The sequence below is a fragment of the Chinchilla lanigera genome, unplaced genomic scaffold (assembly GCF_000276665.1).
Source record: "Chinchilla lanigera isolate Chin_1 unplaced genomic scaffold, ChiLan1.0 scaffold00051, whole genome shotgun sequence".
NCBI lineage: Eukaryota > Metazoa > Chordata > Mammalia > Rodentia > Chinchillidae > Chinchilla > Chinchilla lanigera.
Genome location: NW_004955452.1, coordinates 864,202 through 882,921, shown reverse-complemented (window position 1 = coordinate 882,921; position 18,720 = coordinate 864,202). Strand labels below are relative to the sequence as shown.

The window sequence follows — 18,720 nt, the reverse complement described above, 5'->3', positions numbered from 1 at the left end:
GCCCAGGGACGTGGGCTCAGAGAAGAGTGCACACTTGCCCAGCGGCTTTGAGACAGTCACGCTGGGCACTCAGAGGGCAGTGGGCGTGAGCCAGGCGGCTGGGGATGGGCAGCCTGCAGTGCTCCTGATTGCCCTGAGACAGACTGGAGGTGATGATGGGGCAGGGACGGTGGGAACAGGTGGCAGGGATAGGAGGGAGAGAGAGAGAGAGAGAGAGAGAGAGGAAGAGGAAGGGAGGAAAAAAAGAGAGAGAGAGAGACGCAAAGGGAATCACACACAAAACAGAAATAGACACTCAGAGAAAATGGGTAGCGACAGGAAAAGGGGAGGGGGAGAGAGAGAGAGAGAATAGGACACAGGACTGGAGCAGCAACATGTGGTAGCCTTCTCTCACTTCTAATGCTGAAGCACCCTCAGCCCCTCCCCACAGTGTGAGCACACACACTGACGCTCACAGACACACACTCTCACACAAGGGCACACAAGTCACCATACACACACATGCACAAACCCTGTACTCAGGAGAGCCCAGTGCTGGCCCTTACCTTGCCCCAGAAGCAACATGTGTCTGGCAAACACTCCCTCTATCTGCCGCAGCGGCTGCCTGCCTGTGCCCGGAGCTGCTGGAGAGGGCACCCAGGACCAGGCTCCCGTGCCCAAGCCCAGCGCTCACTGCCCTGGCGGTCAGCTTGATCAATGCCCACATTGCGATGGCTGTTTAGGTGGCCTGCAGGAAGCAGAGCCATTTGTTTTGTCAGAGCGTAACCATGACAATCACCCCATGCGCACACCGCTGGTGCTGCCTCCCCCCACCCCTCGCCCTTTCCTCCTCCTTCTCCCGAGCCCAGGAGGAGGCAGGAGGCCACTTAGCAGCCTTAGCTAACTCCTAACTCCTGCAGAGGCTGACAGAAAGGGCTGATAGAAGGGTCCAGCCTGTGACATCAGGCTTTCAGCAGCCCCTCCCTGAAGAATAGGTTTGTTTCCAGTTGATACAGCCCTGTGCAAGGTCCCTGGGGTCCTGTCCCTGGGAGCTGCCCCCTCCAGATCCCCCTGTTCCCCCAGCAAGTCCACTTTTGAGCCAAGTTATACAAGCTGTCAATCCATTTTCTCCCCAAAGACCATGATGCAATCATGCAGATGGCTTTGATTTGATTTCTGTGGTTCCGGGAAGCTTACCTGCCAAGGCCTTTGGTTACGCCCCAACCCATTACTGGTTGTCCCTGGCCATGCCAAAACCACAAAAGAAATCTCTCAGCTTTTCGGTGCAGTTCCTGGAAGTCTAGCCTCTGGCGTAGAGTTAGGCAACCCAGAGGGCTGGGGACTTGACATGATAAGGATAAATAGCTCTGAAAGCCAAGGGGCCAGCCAGGTGGGACTGAAAATCCTAAATTTGAAGTCTAGAGTTAAAGGATCCAAAGTTGAGAAGATAAGATACCTCAGAGATACAGGCTGGAGCTTAGGACCTCATACCAACACATCTCACTTAATTCTTCTAAAAGCCCCAAGAAAAGGAATTTACCTGGATTTTACAGAAAAACTGTAGTTTAGAGAGGTGGAGTGGTTGCCTGAGATACATAGCTGAGAAAAGACAGAGCCAGGATTCAAACTTGTACCTGTCCGATTCTACCTTGGAAACCTTCCATTTCATCCCACTGGCCTTTCATAGGGGTCAGTATTTGCCACTGACTGCCTGGAAGGCCTGGAGAAAGTACATTCCCACTTGTTCTATGCTGAACACTGGGAGGTAGTTGCTGGACTTGGTTCCCAAATGAGCTCTGAGAGGTGATGTGACTTGCATAAGGACATAGTTCAAGTAGAGAACCAGAATTTAAACCCAGGTCTGTGTGATTCTGCTCCTACGTTACCATATAACAGGCTACATCCAGGGCAGGTAACTTGTTCTGTTTTTAGATTCTCTGTCCAAAGAAGGTGTAGCCTGAAGGTACATTAGGGATGGTAGGTGCTATGGAGTAAGGGAGCAGAGATGTCACATGGAATTCGGGAACTCCTTTCTGGGTTAACAGATGACACATGATCTCTGTAGCCAGAAGGCTATAGACCAGTGATTCCACGATTAGGGAGCTGCACTTGGATTCCCAAAGAGTTTAAGGCTCCCTTACCCAGACCTTCATTAAACACATAACCTGAGGCTCCAGGTTTTATCCATCTTTGCAGGTATCAGACAGCTGAGTGGGGTATCCCAGCAAAGGAACTTTGGGATTTGAGGGGCTGTTGGGCAAAGAGAATGGAGCAGGTGGAGAAGAAGGAGCTAAGTATGGGACAAGAACTTCTCACAGTTGGCTGTTTTGCCTGGATTATTTCTGAGTGCCTGCTGGGGTATGAGATCAGCTGTCAGAGACAGAATGGAAAGCTGCACTTAGCCTCTGAGGACTGACAAAGATACAAGGCAAAGTTCACTTCCGTTCACCCACCTGATATGAGCCAAGCTTGGAGGACGTGACAAGGAGCAGGAGGATACAGACTTCCAGGAACTTGGCAAAGGGGGAGTGGACAAAGAAGCTAGGAGCTTCCAGACCAGCTTCTGTTCCACCTGAGTTCCCTGATGCCTTTCACATGCATTACTGTATTCAACCCTCCTCGCCACCCTGGGTAGATATTAGATATAAGCAGGAGACAGGATTGAGGCTGAAAGGTGGAACTCACCTGAGGTCACGGTCAAGGAGTGGCTGTGCTGGGATGCAAACCCAGTCCCATTTGACTCCCAGGTCCAATGCCCATGCAATAAGCCTATGCTGCCTCGCACGACCTGGAGTGTGGCTATGACCCACTGTTCCTTTCCCTGCAAGTGTGGAGCCAGGGCTTAGGGACACAGCTGCTTAGAATTCTAGGTACCCTCTGCCCCACAAAGCTCCCCAAACCTAATTCTCAGCCCCTGTGAAGGTCAAGATCTCTGTCTGCTAATAAGCCCTTCGTTCAGGTACCACATTGACTGATCATCTCTTCTACTCAGTTATCCTAAGCCTAGAATTTGCATTTTAGGACCAAAACCGTCTGGAAGAAGAATGTTGCCTGGCTGAGTGGCTACAAAGCCACGATGAGGCTGTGAGAGGTGACGAGAGACAGCAGATGTGAGCTGGGCAGGGACAGAAAGCCAGTAGCCTGGGCTTATTTTCCAGAGCTGCCTCCTCTTGAGGGCACTAAGATTTCCATACCCCATTGAATGTGTTTCCTGGGGCTACCAGAACCAATGACCACAGCCTGGGTGGCTCAGAACAATAGACATTTATTCTCTCATACTTATGGAGATGAGAAGTCTGAAATTGAGGCGTCAGCAGGGCTGTGCTCTCCTCTGAAGCCTCTACAGAAGAACCCATGTTTGGTTCTCCATCTGCTGGCAGTCCAGTCCTTGCCATTCCTTGACTTGGGGCTGGATCACTCCAATTCTCTTACAAAGGTGCTGGTCAGGACCCCCCCTAGCAGCATAACTTCATTTTAACCACATGATATCTGCAAAGGCCCTGTTGACAAGGACGGTCACAGTCACATGTGCCAAGGTTTGTGATGGGAACATCCCTGCTCAAGGGGACAACATTCGGCCCATGACATCTGCTCAGAGGAAATAAGGGCATGGGATAGGTCTGACACCAAGAAACCAGGTTGCTGGACTTCCAGAAATTCAGAGAGAGCAGGAAAGGAAGAGATAGCAAATTATGGTGTTTACGGTGAACTCTGATGCTGGAGTGCTTGGGTTCAAATCCTGACTCTCATTGCCTTGCTGTGCCTTCAGGAAAACAACTTAAAACTCTCTGGGCCTCTGTAAAGCAGTAATCCCTTGAAACACGGTCATAATCATGAAATGAGTTAATACTTGCACAGCACTTAAGAAATCAGGGCAGTTAGTAAGCGCCATATGAGGGTTTGTTAAAATAAACATAAACGTTCCCTAAACCAAAGCTCCTGTTTTCTAGGTGTGAAAGCTGAGATCCAGAAAGGGGAGGAGACTTCCTGCAGTCACCTAAGCAGTTCCTGCAGCCTTCCTCTCAGGGGTGTCCTCCTGAGAGATTAAGGAGAGATTAAGGAGAGATTAAGTCTCCTTCCTGTTTATTCTGTAGCTGGAGAAATCAAGCTAGATTGTGTGCAGGGGCAGCAAGTGAGGAGGAGGTGGGTGCAGAGGGGAAACGGGGATCCCGGAAGACAGAAGTGGTAGATTCCTCCCACCTCCAGACACATACCTCTCTCCCCACCCACCCTTCTGTTTGCAAAATTGGGAGCAGTTGTGCGACTGTCTGCCAACGCAGAGGAAAACAAATCTCTGGAGAGAGTAACTGATGCAGGCTGAGAGAGAATCAAGCGCTAGTCCCCAGGGATGCAACCTGCAGGCCAGGTCAGGGCAGGGCTGGTGGAGAGGTCCAGGGGATCTGGATGGAGTTTGGGGACCTGGGACAGGTTTCTTCTCGGGACAGACCTTGCGCCCAAGGGGACTCCTGTCTCCGGCTTGGTGCCAGCAGGGGATGGAGCCAGCTGAACAGGCTGTGGGGCTTAGAGGGGCACAGGTGCAAGCTTTGGAGGCAGTTGGGTTGAAAAACATCACATTCTTGGCAAAAAATTTTTTTTCTGCTGAACTCCTTTTCTCTCTATGCCCCCTGTTCCAGTTCCTCATCTGGAGCAGGAAATTGCACCAAAAGCCTCAATTCTTCACGCTTCCCTGTATCTGTGTCCTTTGCCATGTGACTTAGCACTTTTTTCTCTAAAAAGCTGAAGAATAGCTCCTGCTCCTTCACCTTGGGTTCAGCCACATGACTTAACCAATGCACGTGTGACGGAACTAAAGATTTATAAAGTGCTTGCTTGATTGTGCTTGCTCTGCCTCTGGCCCTGTTGTTATGAGAATATGTCTTTTTTTTTGGTACTAGGAATGAGAATACGTCTTGATTGGCCTCGAAGTCCCCAGCAGAAGGATAAGAGAAATGCAGAGTGGGACCAAACTGCCCCAGTCAACCCCTCTGGCGGTCAGTCAGTCAACTTTAGATGCCTGAGCAAGTCCAGCCTAGCCCAGCCCGCTAAGTCACTGGAGCCCAGGCAAGATCAACCAATGCAGAGCTGATCAGAGGTCTGTAAGAAGGAACAGTTATGGTTTGAAGTCACTGAGTTCGGAGAGGCTTGGTGGGCAGCATTTTCTAGCAATAGCTCAGGGATACGCCGTCTCTTATAGACTTGACTTTCCTAACGCCCTTTGGGTTCATCTTCCTCTCCATCCCCAGGCCTTAGTCCTGGCTCCTTAGACCTTCCTATCTGATCTCCCGCCTAGTGTCAGGGATGCCAGTCCGTTCCCCAAGCGACAGCCCCATCTTTGTAATATCTGATGACTGTCTCCACTTGTCACCCCCTTCAACCCAACCCAAATCCTCCAATGGCTTCCCCTTGGATTGCTGTACAAAATTCTATTTTTTTCTTTTTTTATGGTACTAGGGATTGAAATTGGGGAGCACAGAGGTACATCCTCAGCCCTTATTTTCTTTCTTTTCTTTTCTTTTAATTTTGAGATAAGTTCTTGATAAATTGCCCAGACCAGCCTCCAATTTGTAATCCTCCTGCCTCAGCTTTCCAAGTAGCTGGGACCACAGATGTGCACCACTGCACCCCGATGCATAGCTCTACTTCTTAGTATAGCACTCAAGGCCCTTTATGATCTACCCTGTCCTCTCTCTGGCCCTTTCCCTGCCCAGCTCCCCCACATGGACCCTTCACTCCAATCACTTAGAACTACTTGGAATTCCCTGGACTTCAAGTTGTCTCCTGTTTCTGGGATTTTACACGTGTTGATCCCTGTCTTGAAGACACTCTTCCCCTCCTCCATCCAGTTATTGTCCACTTGGTGCAAAGGACCACAGAAATCTATGTCCTTGAGGAAGTCTGAGATCTTCCGCCCCCAGTTAGACAACTTCACAAGGACCACCATATCCCAGCACATATAGTAAGTGCTCAACTAATAGAATATTGAATGAATAAGTGAATGAGAGAACTAATAACTAAGGCTTTCTTAAGGGCAGTATCACATCCAACACACAACTGTATTGACAGGCATGCTGATTCAGATACATAGTGGGCTTCATCCATATTGGTTGAATAACTGAATAACATATTCACTGAACACATTATCCTATTACTTCAGTGTCCTCAAAGAGTCATGGCAAACTATTCCTCTCCCACTGAGAGATGGTGGCAGTAGAAGAGCAGACCTTGGCATTTGACCTAGCTGGGACAAGGTGGGAGAGAGATTGTGGCATACAAAGGACCCAGGTGGCAGGTGTCTCTGGCTCTGTGTTCAGACAGTAAGAGTTGCATTATCTTCAGAGGATGTAGGAACCATGAAACCAAGTTAGTGTGTGTTTTACTATCACCACGTTAAGTTGAAACAATGTCATGGAGAAAATAATCACACCTACCACCTTTGCCTTGACGCCCATGGTGGGGACGGTACATTCCCTCCTCTTCCTGATGCTCATCACCTCCATGGGAGTCTGCCCAGCCAGACTCTGTCCTGGTTAAAGAGACACCAAGCTTCTATGCTTCCAGCCTGGGTCATGGAGGCTTGCACCCTGGGTGATGCTACCCAGTTAGAGTCAGACGCCAGGAAGCTGTGGGCAGGAGCATGGGGCGCATGGATAGAAGGCAGTGAGCACAGGCTTCGGACCGCATCTGTGTGCTGCTGAAGCTCGCACGCTTCATCTGTAGTTGCCTCCAACTGGGCCTCGGCTCGCTCCCCTCCTCGCCGCTCTGGCACCTTGTGGTACTGGTGGAGGACTCGGCAAGTGCTGAGGGAGGACTAGTCAGGCGGGGGCTTGCTGGGCTGGTGTCACCCTTGGCAGTCAGAGCCTTGGGAAAGAAGCCAGCCATGGCCCCAGCTCCCATCTTTACTCAGAGCCACGCAGCGTTCTCCTACATAGTGACACCTGTCACCGGTCCCCTGGGGACCGAACCTGGGCGTCACAAGCCTGATCGAGAGTCTTTGTTCCATTCTTGGCGCTTTGCCGGGGATATAGCTCAGCGGCACAAGTGCCTGCTTGGTAAGCACAAGGTCCTGAGTTTGATTCCCGGAAAAAAAAAAAAAAAAAAAAAAAAAAAAATCCAAACCGTTGGCTCTTTGTGGAGGCTGCTGACCCTTTCTGAGGCTTGATTCTTTTATCTAGAGTGGGGAGGTCCGTGATTGCCTTTCCAGCTCCGCTGCCGCCATCTTTACCAAGGCCCTCGCCTTGCTCTGGGAAAGCTACCCATCATAGTCTGTATCCCGCAGGCCCCTCCAACCTGCTCTGCACATTGCAGCCAGAGTGAACCTTGAAAAGCATCAAACCTGATCTTATGATGACATTTGTCAGCGGCTTTCTGTAGCTCTCGAGAGAAAGACATGATTCCTGTTAGCCTCAGCCAGCAAGGACCCGTGGTCTGGAGCCTGCTGACTTCTCCTGTCCCCTTTCCCTGTCCAGCCAGCTACTCTGTACTCTCTGGAACCGCTGGATTCCCCCCTCATGGCCTCAGGTCCTCATGGCCTCTCTTCTGAGCCATGGTTTTGTCCAAGCAGTTGTCTGTCTCCAGAATTTTCTTCCCTCATTTCTGAGGGAAATTCCCACATCTCTACTTCTTCAGGGTCAGCTCATGCATCAGTTTGACAGAGCGCTGCAAGTTCAAATCCCCCGTTACAGTTCCTCATGCCCTCAGCACCTGCCCTTTGTAGACTTTGTAGCACTTATTGTCACTCTAATTTAACACTTTGCTTTGGAATCACTTGATTAATATCTCACCTGCCGCAGTGTAAGCTCAGTGGAGGCAGGTGCCTTACCTCTTATGTCACTGGATGCTGAATCTGCTGTGCCAAGCTTGGTGTCTGGCACAGGGTAGGCACTCAGTAGATGTTTGTTGAACAACTGAATCCATGAAATGAAATGAAACTGTTGATGGAAAAGAACTTTTTCAGAAATAAAAGGTCCCCATTAGAATTATTATTATAGCTACTTTACAGATGAAGATAGCAGAGGTCAGAAAAGTGATAGGACTTACCTGCCTCCTGGCTTATTGGCAGAGACACAGCTGGAACCCGGGCATAGTTCCTGGCATGCCCAGGGGCTTCACTGTTCTTACTGAGGGGAAGTAGTTTCTGCCGCCAGCTCCAGGGCCCGACGGCCTGCACCCTGCCCCCTCTCTCGGAGGAAGTCTGCCTGGGGTTTGCGGATGGTGGCTGGCAGGGTCAGTGCTGGCGGGAGGCGGCTGCTCTGCTATCAGGTACCGGATTCTTATTCATGATCTGTGGCCACACATAGTACCTTGGTACAAACAAACAAGCAGTGACAGCTCGAGGCTTCAAAGCTGTCCTGGGGGTGGAAACACAGCCTGCCCTGGCAGGGCCCTGTGCAGCTCACTGACAGAGAGGACTGGAGCAGATGCGCTGCTGAAACAGGTGGCTGCTCAGGAGCAATTGGAGGCAGGCAAGGGAGGGCTGCTCAGGGGACCAAGAAGGGCTGATGTCGGAAGCTATCAATCTTGTGCCGTGCTCTTCTAGCTCTATAAAAATAGACACTGCAGAGAAGGGAAAGAAGGAAAACAAAGGGGAATGGATTCCTTCAAGTGTGGTTGGAGCACTTCACGATGTTTGTTGCCCTGTCATTGCTTGTGTTTTCTTCCCAGGAGGAAAGGATAAGGCACTTCTAGTCCTTGAAGCCAGGGCATGGCGTGAGTGTGCTGAGGACCGGCAATGTACCCGGCACACTGATGCGTGCCACTCTCAGAACAGCCCTGGCAGGGTTTCTTTCTTGTTTGTTTTTATCCGATGAATATTCGAACGTTGTCCTCTGCGTTAGCCACTGAGCTGCAATGTCAGAAAGGTAGACGCTGTTCCTATCCTTGCGAATCCTGTACCCTTACATCAGTGAGACCATTAATGTCTTGATAAATGCTCTAAAGGGAGTCATTTGAGTGATGTGCCACAGTCAGCGGGGTGGAGTTGGAATGTTGGGATGCTTCTCAGAGGAGGTGATACCCAAGATGTAACACAGGATAGAGGGATCCCAGCTCCCAGGTGGTCAAAGATTGGGACACGGCAGGCGCCTCTGAGACAGAGGGAGCAGCGGGTGCTAAGGATGGGAGAGGGGCTCTGCAGGGCCTGGAACAGGAAGGAGACGAGGCTGGCAGGAACAAAGTGACAGTAGCCCTCAGAGGAGAGGGGCAGGGAAGAGGTCAGGAGAGGATGTGGATCGCAGGGAGTTGGAATTTTACTCTGGGAGTAATACATAGTAACTAAAAGGGTACGAGAAGGAGAGAGTGTGCTTCCATTTGCATTTTGTGAGGAAATCCTGACCACTGTGTGAGAGATGGTTAGAGTCCGGGTAAGTGAGGAGAAGGTCAGGGTGGAAGCGGAGATCAAAGATGGTGGTGGTGAAGATGGTGGGCTGGGAGCTAGGAGCCCTCTCATTCTTGTTTATGTCTCATCCATACCCAGGGGGAAAGAAACCCTCTATACCCTGGATGTGGGGGGAAAGAGAAAGGGAAGAATCCAGGGTTCTTCCTGGGTTGTGGGACTGCACAATTAGATGGTGAAGATGTCTGTTGCAGAGATAGGCAAGGTGCGGGGAGCACCAAGTTGGGTAGTAACTTGGATGGGAATAGAGAAACATTTTGGGACATAATAAGTTTATGACAAAGTACATATGCAAGTAGAGCTCCTACCTAGATATGTGAGTTTGGAGCCCAGCTGACCCCATGATGGAGATAAAGTTATTTAGGAGTCATAAAGTTACACTTAAGTAATCAGTACTCAACTTCAGGATCACCCCTGAGTTGAAAATTGCTTGAGCACCAGCTGCAACTTCCCGAGAGCAGGGAGCAGGTCTGTCGTGTGCATTGCCCAGCACTTGGAATCCAGCCTGCAGTAGGCATTTGCTAAGTCATTATTGCAGACCAAGGGAGGGGAGGCAAAGAAAGCCCAGAGGCCTGATCTCTTTCTTCCAGGAGCTTACATTATGTGAGGTCACCCAAAAACAAATGCATAGGTCAGAGCCACACAGTCAGTTTGGAACCAGGGACCACCCAGATGAACCAAGGTTTTCTCTGACCTCAGCCTCACACAACCTGCTGTGATCGGTGGTCCAAACTGATCTGCTAAGTGTGCTTGTGAGGAAAACATCTAAGGAGAGTAGTGACTTTCAATCCCTTAAGAGGTATCTATGAGTCCTATATCAGATTCACCCTAGATGGGCTTGTTTTGCTTTTCTGTAGCACACTGATGTGTTTGTGTTACTGTACTTGGCTCACCATGCTGCAATCCTCTGGAAATATCCTTATCCTCCACATCACTAAACCCCTACCCACCTCCCCATCCAACCCGGAGCTTTGTGAGGGTAAAGGACTTCATTTGATTTTATCTTCCTAACTCCCAGGCTGGCCGAGTGCTTTGCATGCTACAGACGCTAGGCAATGGATGCCGTAAATAGATGACAGAACCTTGAAGCATTTATTGAATAAATGAATTCTTAACTATTTATTGAAATGGATTCTCTAAGGTTATCTCTTGGGTAATGCTTCTTGGAATGACTATATATAATCCAACAGTAATAAAACTATATTCGTGCTTTTAAACTCATCATATATGGTTGTGAGGTCTGGAATAAGCCTCTTAACCTCCCTGGGCCTTGGTTCCTTTTAAACATAGCCGAGAAATGGTCTTCTATGCCGGTGTTGTGTTGTGTACGAATGCACAAGTGTAGGTTCAGGTATTGCGTTGCTCCTGGCTGAACTAAAGCCCAGGTAGCACCTGGAGGCAGATCCAAGACTTTGCCTGGGGAACGACACTGCACGGAGGAAGGTGTGGGTGCCAGTGTCCAGAACTAGCGTGGAAGAAATTTGCACCGTGCATTTCCTGAGCATGGACACATGGGCCATTGGTCTAGTCTCTGTTAAGAAAGGCATGAAAATGAGGAGCATATATGAATTTTATAATGTTAAAAATAAATCAGGTGATTCATGGTTAGTCCATAAGCAGGTCTGGCCAATTCTCCCACCAAAATCTCTCATCGGCTCTACCTCCAGGGGACCAAGCTCCCTGCCCCTTCATCCCTTCTTCCTTGGGCCTTGCTGTAGCTCCTCGCTGCTCTCTGCTTCCCTGCTAGCTTCTTCCATGATGCCCTCATCCCTCAGCAACTGGAGTGACATTTTAACAACATTAATTAAATCACATCGCTGCTCTGCTTAAAGCACTTTAGGGATTACTTGACACTCCAAATGAAACCCCAGCTCCTTACTAAGACTTCAAAGGGCTCAGCCCAGCCTCCCTTTCGAACCTCACTTCTCCCTCCCTCTCTCTCTCTCTCTCTCTCTCTCTCTCTCTCTGTCTCTCTCTCCCACCTGGGTTCTAGCCATTCCCCGGTTCTCCATTCCTCCAGTTCACCTGCAGGGCCCCCCAGTTCTGTGACTTCTACCTGCAATACCCTTCACTGCCATTCACTTTGTGCCTGCATGGCTCTTAGGCTCCAGCATAAATATCACCTCCTCAGAGACCCTCCATGATCTCCATATCCCAGACCGTGGCACATAGTGGATGCTCAATTAATAATTACTACCTGGCCCCAGTATAGCTTTACACAGTGAAGACACAAGGGCAAAAGAAATGATTTTTGCCTTTGAGACTAAACATCTCAAGGCTTTGTCTAGTTGAGCCAGCCAGGGCAGCAGTTGGAGCACCCACAAAGACTGTACCCGGTCTTGGGCAGGCAACCCAAGGGTATGGCATTGCCAAGCTAGCTTGAAAGTGAGTGTCAGAAAACCCCATCCACCTTGGGCTTTCAGAAATACTTAAAGGGAGGGACTTGGGGGCATCTAAGGTCTGATCCAGTCCTCAAGGCTATGAGTCTTGTGTATGCATGTTGATGGCATTGCTAATGGTTCTTTACCTTCATTATGGTCTTCTACTATCAGCGGTGAGGTTTTATTTCTGTCTAGTAAATACATCTGCATTTTCTCTCACTCTCTCTTTCTCTCTCTCTGTCTCTCTGTCTCTGTCTGTCTGTCTCTCTTTCTCTTTCAGTACAGCCCAGGGCCTTTGCACTAAGCTACATCCCCAGGTCTTTTTTTTCCTAAGATGAGTTTTTGCTAAGTTGCCCACAGTGGGTTTGAACTAGAGATCCTCCTGCCTCAGCCTCTCAGAGTGCTAGGATCACTGGCCTATGACACTATACCTGGCTTGCAAGCCTGCATCCTCAGAGAGTTGGGCTCAGCATGAACTTGTAATATTGGTGCCAACAGAGGCAGAAGGCCTTCAAGAAATGACATGGCTTTGTTCTGGGACAAAGCATGAACAGAAAGGGCTAGCACAGTGGCTTGTGTGTGTGCTATGGGCTGAAAGCATAAACTTAAGCTGGCTGCTGGGGTGGAGAAGGCTATTTCTGGCTCAGGCTAAATTTTCTTTTTCATAGTGAAAAAAGGAGGGTTTGATGCTCAGGAGTCAAGGGGTGCCTTTTCATCTACCAACTCCCTGACATGGACATGGTGCAGGCAGGCACTTGGCCACTCCTTTCCTAATTCCTGCTGTGGATTTGGAGGGAATCACACATGCCAGTAGGGGAGCACAGGGTCAGGGCCACTGACTGGGCGGAAGCAGTCATGCAAATGGGGTCTCAGGCCAAAGCTGGGTCACAGTAGTCCTCACGGTGTGTGAGTTAGCGGCTGTGAGGGAGCAGCCTCAGTTGTACTTGTGAGAATGTCTGAACTCCCGGCCTGGCAGGCCTCAGCAGAGTTCCCTGAGTCCTCTAGACCTTGCCACCCTCCTCTGTAAAGTGGGACTAATGCCCTCTGCACCACAGAGGGGTTGGAAGGTAGACAAGACGGGGCAAGTCAAGGGCTCAGTACAGTGCCTGGCCCGGCCGAGCTGACCCTCCTCTCATCCCCAGAGAGTTGACACAGAAATCTTCCTTCACTTCCCCTGGGTCAAGATCTAAGAGGTCTGTTTGTTTCCCACAAACCCTCCTCTCTCAGGCCAGGACGGCCACGTCTTCCAGCACCCTGAGAACAGTAACCCTTGTTCTCAGTCCCTTCAAAGACACCAGGGCCCTCGAAGGTCACTTGAAGGCTGCTGTGTCTGGGCAGAACACTCAGGGCGTGGGACAGAGCCCTGCTCACACCGCCCACATCATGCTGATGAAGACAGCCACGGTCCGGGCTACTCTCTGTGCATTCAGCCCCACGAACAAGTCTTGATTTTGACCCCCGCTTTGTGTATGACGACCCTGTACACAGAGAAGTGAAGGGAAATAGCGAATTTCAGGTCTGAATCCAGAGACCCGCTGGCCCCTACAGCACCACGCCGCCTCTCTCTTGTCTGCAGGGGAGCTTTCCGTGACCTGGTATAATGTGAGACTCCCTAGTCCCCGTGTGGAGCGTCAGGGCTTGTGGCTATGGTCTCTGCGGACATGTGAACAGGCCTCTGCATCACACTGGTTGATCTGTGGCTCCCCTGGGCTTTCAGAAGCAATTGATTGCAATAATGTATTTCCAGTCATTTGAAGGTGGCTTTTCTCCCTCAAAGACTTCTGTCGCTCTGAACTTGGATCCTGGGCCCAGTCCCCAGAAATAGGGGAGGCTGATTTGGCATCCCTGGGAGCAATGAAGGCCACTAAGGAGCTGAGCTGTTGCCATGGTGCCCACCTCAGCTCTTCCCAGCCTGGGCCCACTGGTGCAGGCCAGATAAGCACCAGGCTGGCGGTGGTGTTGTGGAGGGGAAGCCACCTCCCCACCAAGAAGCCCTAGCAATGCGAATATAGGAGAGGAGCCAGTGGGGGGCAGGTCCAAGTGTCCAGAAGGACATGTCTCTCCCTGGGGCTGTTCCCCTCTCCGAAAGAATGTGTCTCCCACAGTGCCTGGCTTTAGCACACACTTGTGGCTTCACTCATTCATTTGACTGATGCTTACTGAGCATGTCCTGATGCTAAGCACTGGAGATAGGACAGGGGAGGAAAGACACATGCAGGCCTGACCCTCACAGAGCTTATGCATCAGTGGGAGAGAGAGCCACTAATTAATATAAAACCACAACTGCGACAAATGCCAAGAGGGTTTTGTAGAAGGTGGTTGCCTGCCATGGGGGAATTTGACCTAATCAGAGAGACAGGTACATCTACCTGAGCTGAGATCTGAATCGGTGGGTGTTGACCAAAGAAGGAGGAGTAGGAGCCTCCCGGCAGAGAGAATGACACCTGCCAAGGCTCTGCAGTGGGGATGCATGGCCCGTTAGTGTGGCTGTAGGTGTGACAGCAAGGAAGACCACAAAACGGGCCATGGAGCCGACTCTGCAGAGCTTCCTGCCGTGCTGAGGAACCTGGCTTTTATCTCATGGGCCGTGGGAAGCCACCAGAAAGCTTTTAAGCAGAGGAGATGTGCTCAGATCCATTTTGAAATGATCACATAGCTGCCAAGGGAAGATTTGGAGGCAGTGGATGTAGAGAGATCAGAGTTGGTGGGAAAAGTGCTCAACTGGTATTTTAAAACCAGCTTTTAAATCCATTCCTATCTCCCTTCCCCACCACCACTGCCTTGCTCAGACCTCCTTTCCTTTCCCAGGTGGGTCTCACCAGCCCTTAGCTGGACGGCCTCTGTCCTCCACCCTGCACATGGCTGGCAGAGTTGCTGTTCAGCTCCAGCCCTCATCCCTCCTCCACGGATTACAAGCTGCCTGTGTCTTCCTTCCCATAACCTGAGATGGGGGCTCCCCCTGTGGTTAGTCTGTCCCCTCCAGCTTATTCCCAGGGAGACACAGCGTGGCTTATTCCCAGGGCTGCTCTCTGCCTGGGATGCTCTACCCTGTCTTCCTGGTTGCCACCTGGCTGGCCTGGTCTCTCCTGCAAAGTGGTCCAGAGTCATTTTTGTGCTGCCTCTTTAAGTGAGAGAGAGAACTGACTGGAGCTGGTACCCCAGCCAGGTTCTTAAAAACAGACAGAGTCATCTACTCCAAGCAACAATCACCATGTAAAGAAAAGATTGGCATTTACATTTTACAGATGAGGAAACCCAGGCGCAGGGACATAACCTGCTTGAGGTCATGCAGCAGGTATGTGGCAGAACTGAGGTCTCTGTTGTATTCCTTATCATGTGCCTGCTGCCTTTCCCTGAGATGGGCTAGGATGGGGGTATCACTTAATCTCATGGGCTCCTTATACCTGGGCAAGGAAGGAGCCAGGAAACAATGCAATAAAATAAAGGCAAGGTTCTTGTTCCCTCTGTATTTGTTCTAGAGGTTCCTCTGTCCTAGACAAAGATATTAATACTGGGTGTTTATATATTATTAACATTCATCTCTTGAAAAGTAGATGGACATTTCACTGAGTGTAGATACCTGTCAGATTCTGAAAACTACTTAACTGGCAATACTTCAAAAATGTTACCAGACTCTACAAGGCAGGTGGCATAACAAGACCCTGGTGTGGAGAAGAAACTGAGTCCCAAGCCCTCACATGCAATGAGCCAGGCTGGACTGAGCTGGTCCTGAGTGCTCAGTCCGTTCCTCTGTGAAACATGTCTCACAGACATATAAGCAATGACTTGTTCTAGGTCTTAAGGTATTTAAGGGTCCAACAACTTCTGTGATCCTCACAGTGTTTCATAGAGCCTGAGTCCTACTATTCCCCTACCCAGGGTCTTTATATACTTCTGGAATTCCCTAGCAGAAAGGAGGCAATTTTTACTTCAGTTCACTATGCTCCACTTCTTCATCCATTTACCTGTCCACCCATCCATCCATCCATCCATCCATCCATCCATCCATCCATCCATCTATCCACTCATCCATCCATCCATCCATCCATGCATCCATGCATCCATGCATCCATCCATCCATCCATCCATCCATCCATCCATCCATCCATCCATTCACTCATCCATGCATTCATCCATGCATCCATGCATCCATGCATCCATCCATCCATCCACTCATCCACTCATCCATCCATCCATCCATCCATCCATCCATCCATCCATCCATCTATCCATCCATCCACTCACCCATCCATCTATATATCCATCCAACATTCATTAGTATCCACTGTTTGCCACGCCCTACTATGAACAAAAAAGCAAGGCCTTCAAGGATCCTACAGGCCAGTGCTGTTCTCTGCCTCCCATAGCTGTTGGTGTCTATGCAGAGAACAGCTATAAAACTTGATTTCTGGAAGGGCCCGGCAAATTGTCAAAGGTTGGGAGTCTGAAGGCATGCCCAGAAAGTCCTTATTTTTTGCACTGCCAGTAAAATCTGGGGCAGATGTTACAAACTGATGGGAAAAAGAATTAGCTCAGCTGTTGATTTTCCTTCATGAGCATCAACAATTAGGAAACATCTTGCAGAGTCCAGGCACACTGTCATGGTTGGATTTTCCCTGAGCCAGGCTGCTTACTGAGATTTTTCCAGAGGCAGATTGTCACAGCTTCTCTGTCAGCATCAGCTCAGGAGGCATCTTTCAACATTTCGCTCTTCTTGTTGACATTTCTGTCAGTGGGAGGGCTGACAGATGAGCTCTGCCTTCTTATAGAAGCTACTGGAACAACAGGCATCTAGTCTATGCCTTCTGTAGACCAGTTTCCTTATGTGTGATGGTCCCACTCCCCACACTGATCCTGGAATATAGGCAGTATTATCCCCATTTTACAGATGAAAAAACTGAGGTTTGTCAAGGAAAATCACAAAGCCAGGAGTGGCTGTGCAAGGGAGGGAGCCAGGTCAGTGCGACACAAGTCTGTATCTTTTTTATTTTACTTTTCATGTACCATATTGTTTCATGACTTGGCAGCCCTGCCTGAGAGATGGTACTATATAAAATTGTGACGTTGTTTAAGTTTCTGGTCCTTTTGCTTCCTGGGATTAAGGCAGGAACAGAGAGAGACAATGAAAGACAGAGATACAGCTCCCAGCTGATATGGAGATAGTGTTAAAAACTTTGGAACCTGGAATCTGTTTACCTACAGAAGGTGATGATTCGATTTCCAGACTAGGGCTCAATACACCTGACTCCTAAATACTTGGAGGGACATTAAAATGTTTCAACTACCCCCAGTCTATAGCCATATCACCCGATCTTGTCAACTACCCCTAGCAGGCCCTCAGAACTCTGTCTCTGCGAGAAATGCATTCCGAAGTTTCACTCCAGGTACCAGCAATGGCTGTCTTCTCAATGCCCCTGCCTCAAAGCTGTACCCAAGAGCTCCTTCCAGAAGGCAGGAGGGGGCTGAGCTCCTTTTCCCCAGGTACTCACACCCTCCGGGCCCCAGTTAATACCTTACATCTGAGACCAGGCCTGACACACAACATGTGTTTAATAAATGTTGACAGAGAGAAGATGGGGGGAGGAGTGAGACAGAGGGTGACACAGCAGGAGGAAGGGGAGGTAAGAAACAGGAAGGGGAGCAGGGATAGACAGACAGTCAGGGAACAATGGTTTGTTTATGGTGCAGGTGTTGAGGGGCCACGGGCAGATTCTGCAGGTGAGTCAGCCAGACAGGCTTGTGCTATACTTGGTCCCCACCCACATAATTTTGTTTTTGCCTGGCTGGCCTGTCTCAAAGGTAAAGAGTTCTTCCACGGCTGGGGAGGCTGTCCTGGCTGCCCCCCTAGAACAGCACAGCTTCCTGTCATGCCAGCAGCAGCCACCCAGGCCCTAGATGGAGGGCAGTGAAAGCTGCCACTTATGCCTTGCAAATGGCTCCTTTCCATCCTGGGTATCCATGTGCCCTTTCTGGATGGAAGAGACTTTATCTGGCAGACAGGCATCGCTGGGTGTTGCCATGGTGATGCTATGATGTCACTCGGGAGTAAATCAAATTGCAAATCTCATGGTTGAACAGCTCTACTTGAGCAAGGTTGTTAGGAACCAAGCAAGAGTTGATGCCGATCTGCACAGCACTGGACTCCCAGCTCTCCCCTTGCTCTGCCGCCTGGATGGGGCTCACCTGTTCATTCATTTATCTCAGTGAATTTTTGAGCATCTACTATGTGCCAGGCACCTTGCTGGGTGACACAGATGTGGTCCCTGTGTGCTGTGTGCAGTTCACAGTCTGCTGGGAGAGAGGCATACACAATAGACATGTGATTACCATTGTGATTCAGGCTGTGCAGGAAAGGACTGGAAGCGTATTAGTTTGCTAGAGCTACCATTACAAAGTGCCACAGGTCAGGTATCTTAAGCAACAGAAATTGACGTTCTCACAGTTCTGGAGGCTGGAAGTTCAAGATCAAGGGGTCACGGGACTGGTGTCTTGTGAGGCCTCTTTCCTTGGCTTTTTGATAGGCTCTTTGCTCTGTTTGCTCATATGATTTCTTCCATGTGTATGTGTGTGTGTGTCCATGATGTCCTAATTTTCTTCTTATAGTGGCACCAGGCATGACCTCATTTTAACTTTATTACTTCTTTAAAATCGTGTCTCCAAATACAGTCACATTCTGAGGCCCTAGGGTTTAAGACTTTAACCTAAGAATTTGTAGGGGACACAATTTAAACCCTAACAGGAAGGGAGGAAGATGTATAAGAGGAGGGTCCAAGGTTGCAAGAGGGAGAGGAATAAGGAAGACCTCTCTGGAGAAATGACATCTCAGCCTGGTGTGGTGGTACACCCCTGTATCCCAGCACTCTGGAGGCTGAGGCAGGAGGATCGTTGCAAGTTTGAGATTAGCCTGGGCTACAAAGTGAACTCAAGGCCAGCCTGAACTGCATAGCAAGACCCTGTCTCAAAAAGACA

The 18,720-nt window shown here is 49.8% G+C and overlaps 1 protein-coding gene across 3 annotated transcripts in view; it reads right to left on the bottom strand.

The window, feature by feature from the left end:
* The window catches only part of Vwa5b1 (von Willebrand factor A domain containing 5B1), a 63,316-nt gene extending 55,213 nt beyond the window's left edge, over window positions 1-8,103 (bottom strand). For 2 of the 3 annotated variants that reach the window (XM_005394679.2, XM_013519735.1), the window contains exon 1: window positions 546-788. The gene's annotated coding sequence lies outside the window, so the exon portion shown is untranslated. Of the gene's footprint in view, window positions 1-545; window positions 789-7,798; window positions 7,908-8,016 lie in introns of those variants that run through there. The other variant, XM_013519734.1, reaches the window with a different exon arrangement.
* Between the last annotated feature and the right edge of the window lie 10,617 nt (window positions 8,104-18,720).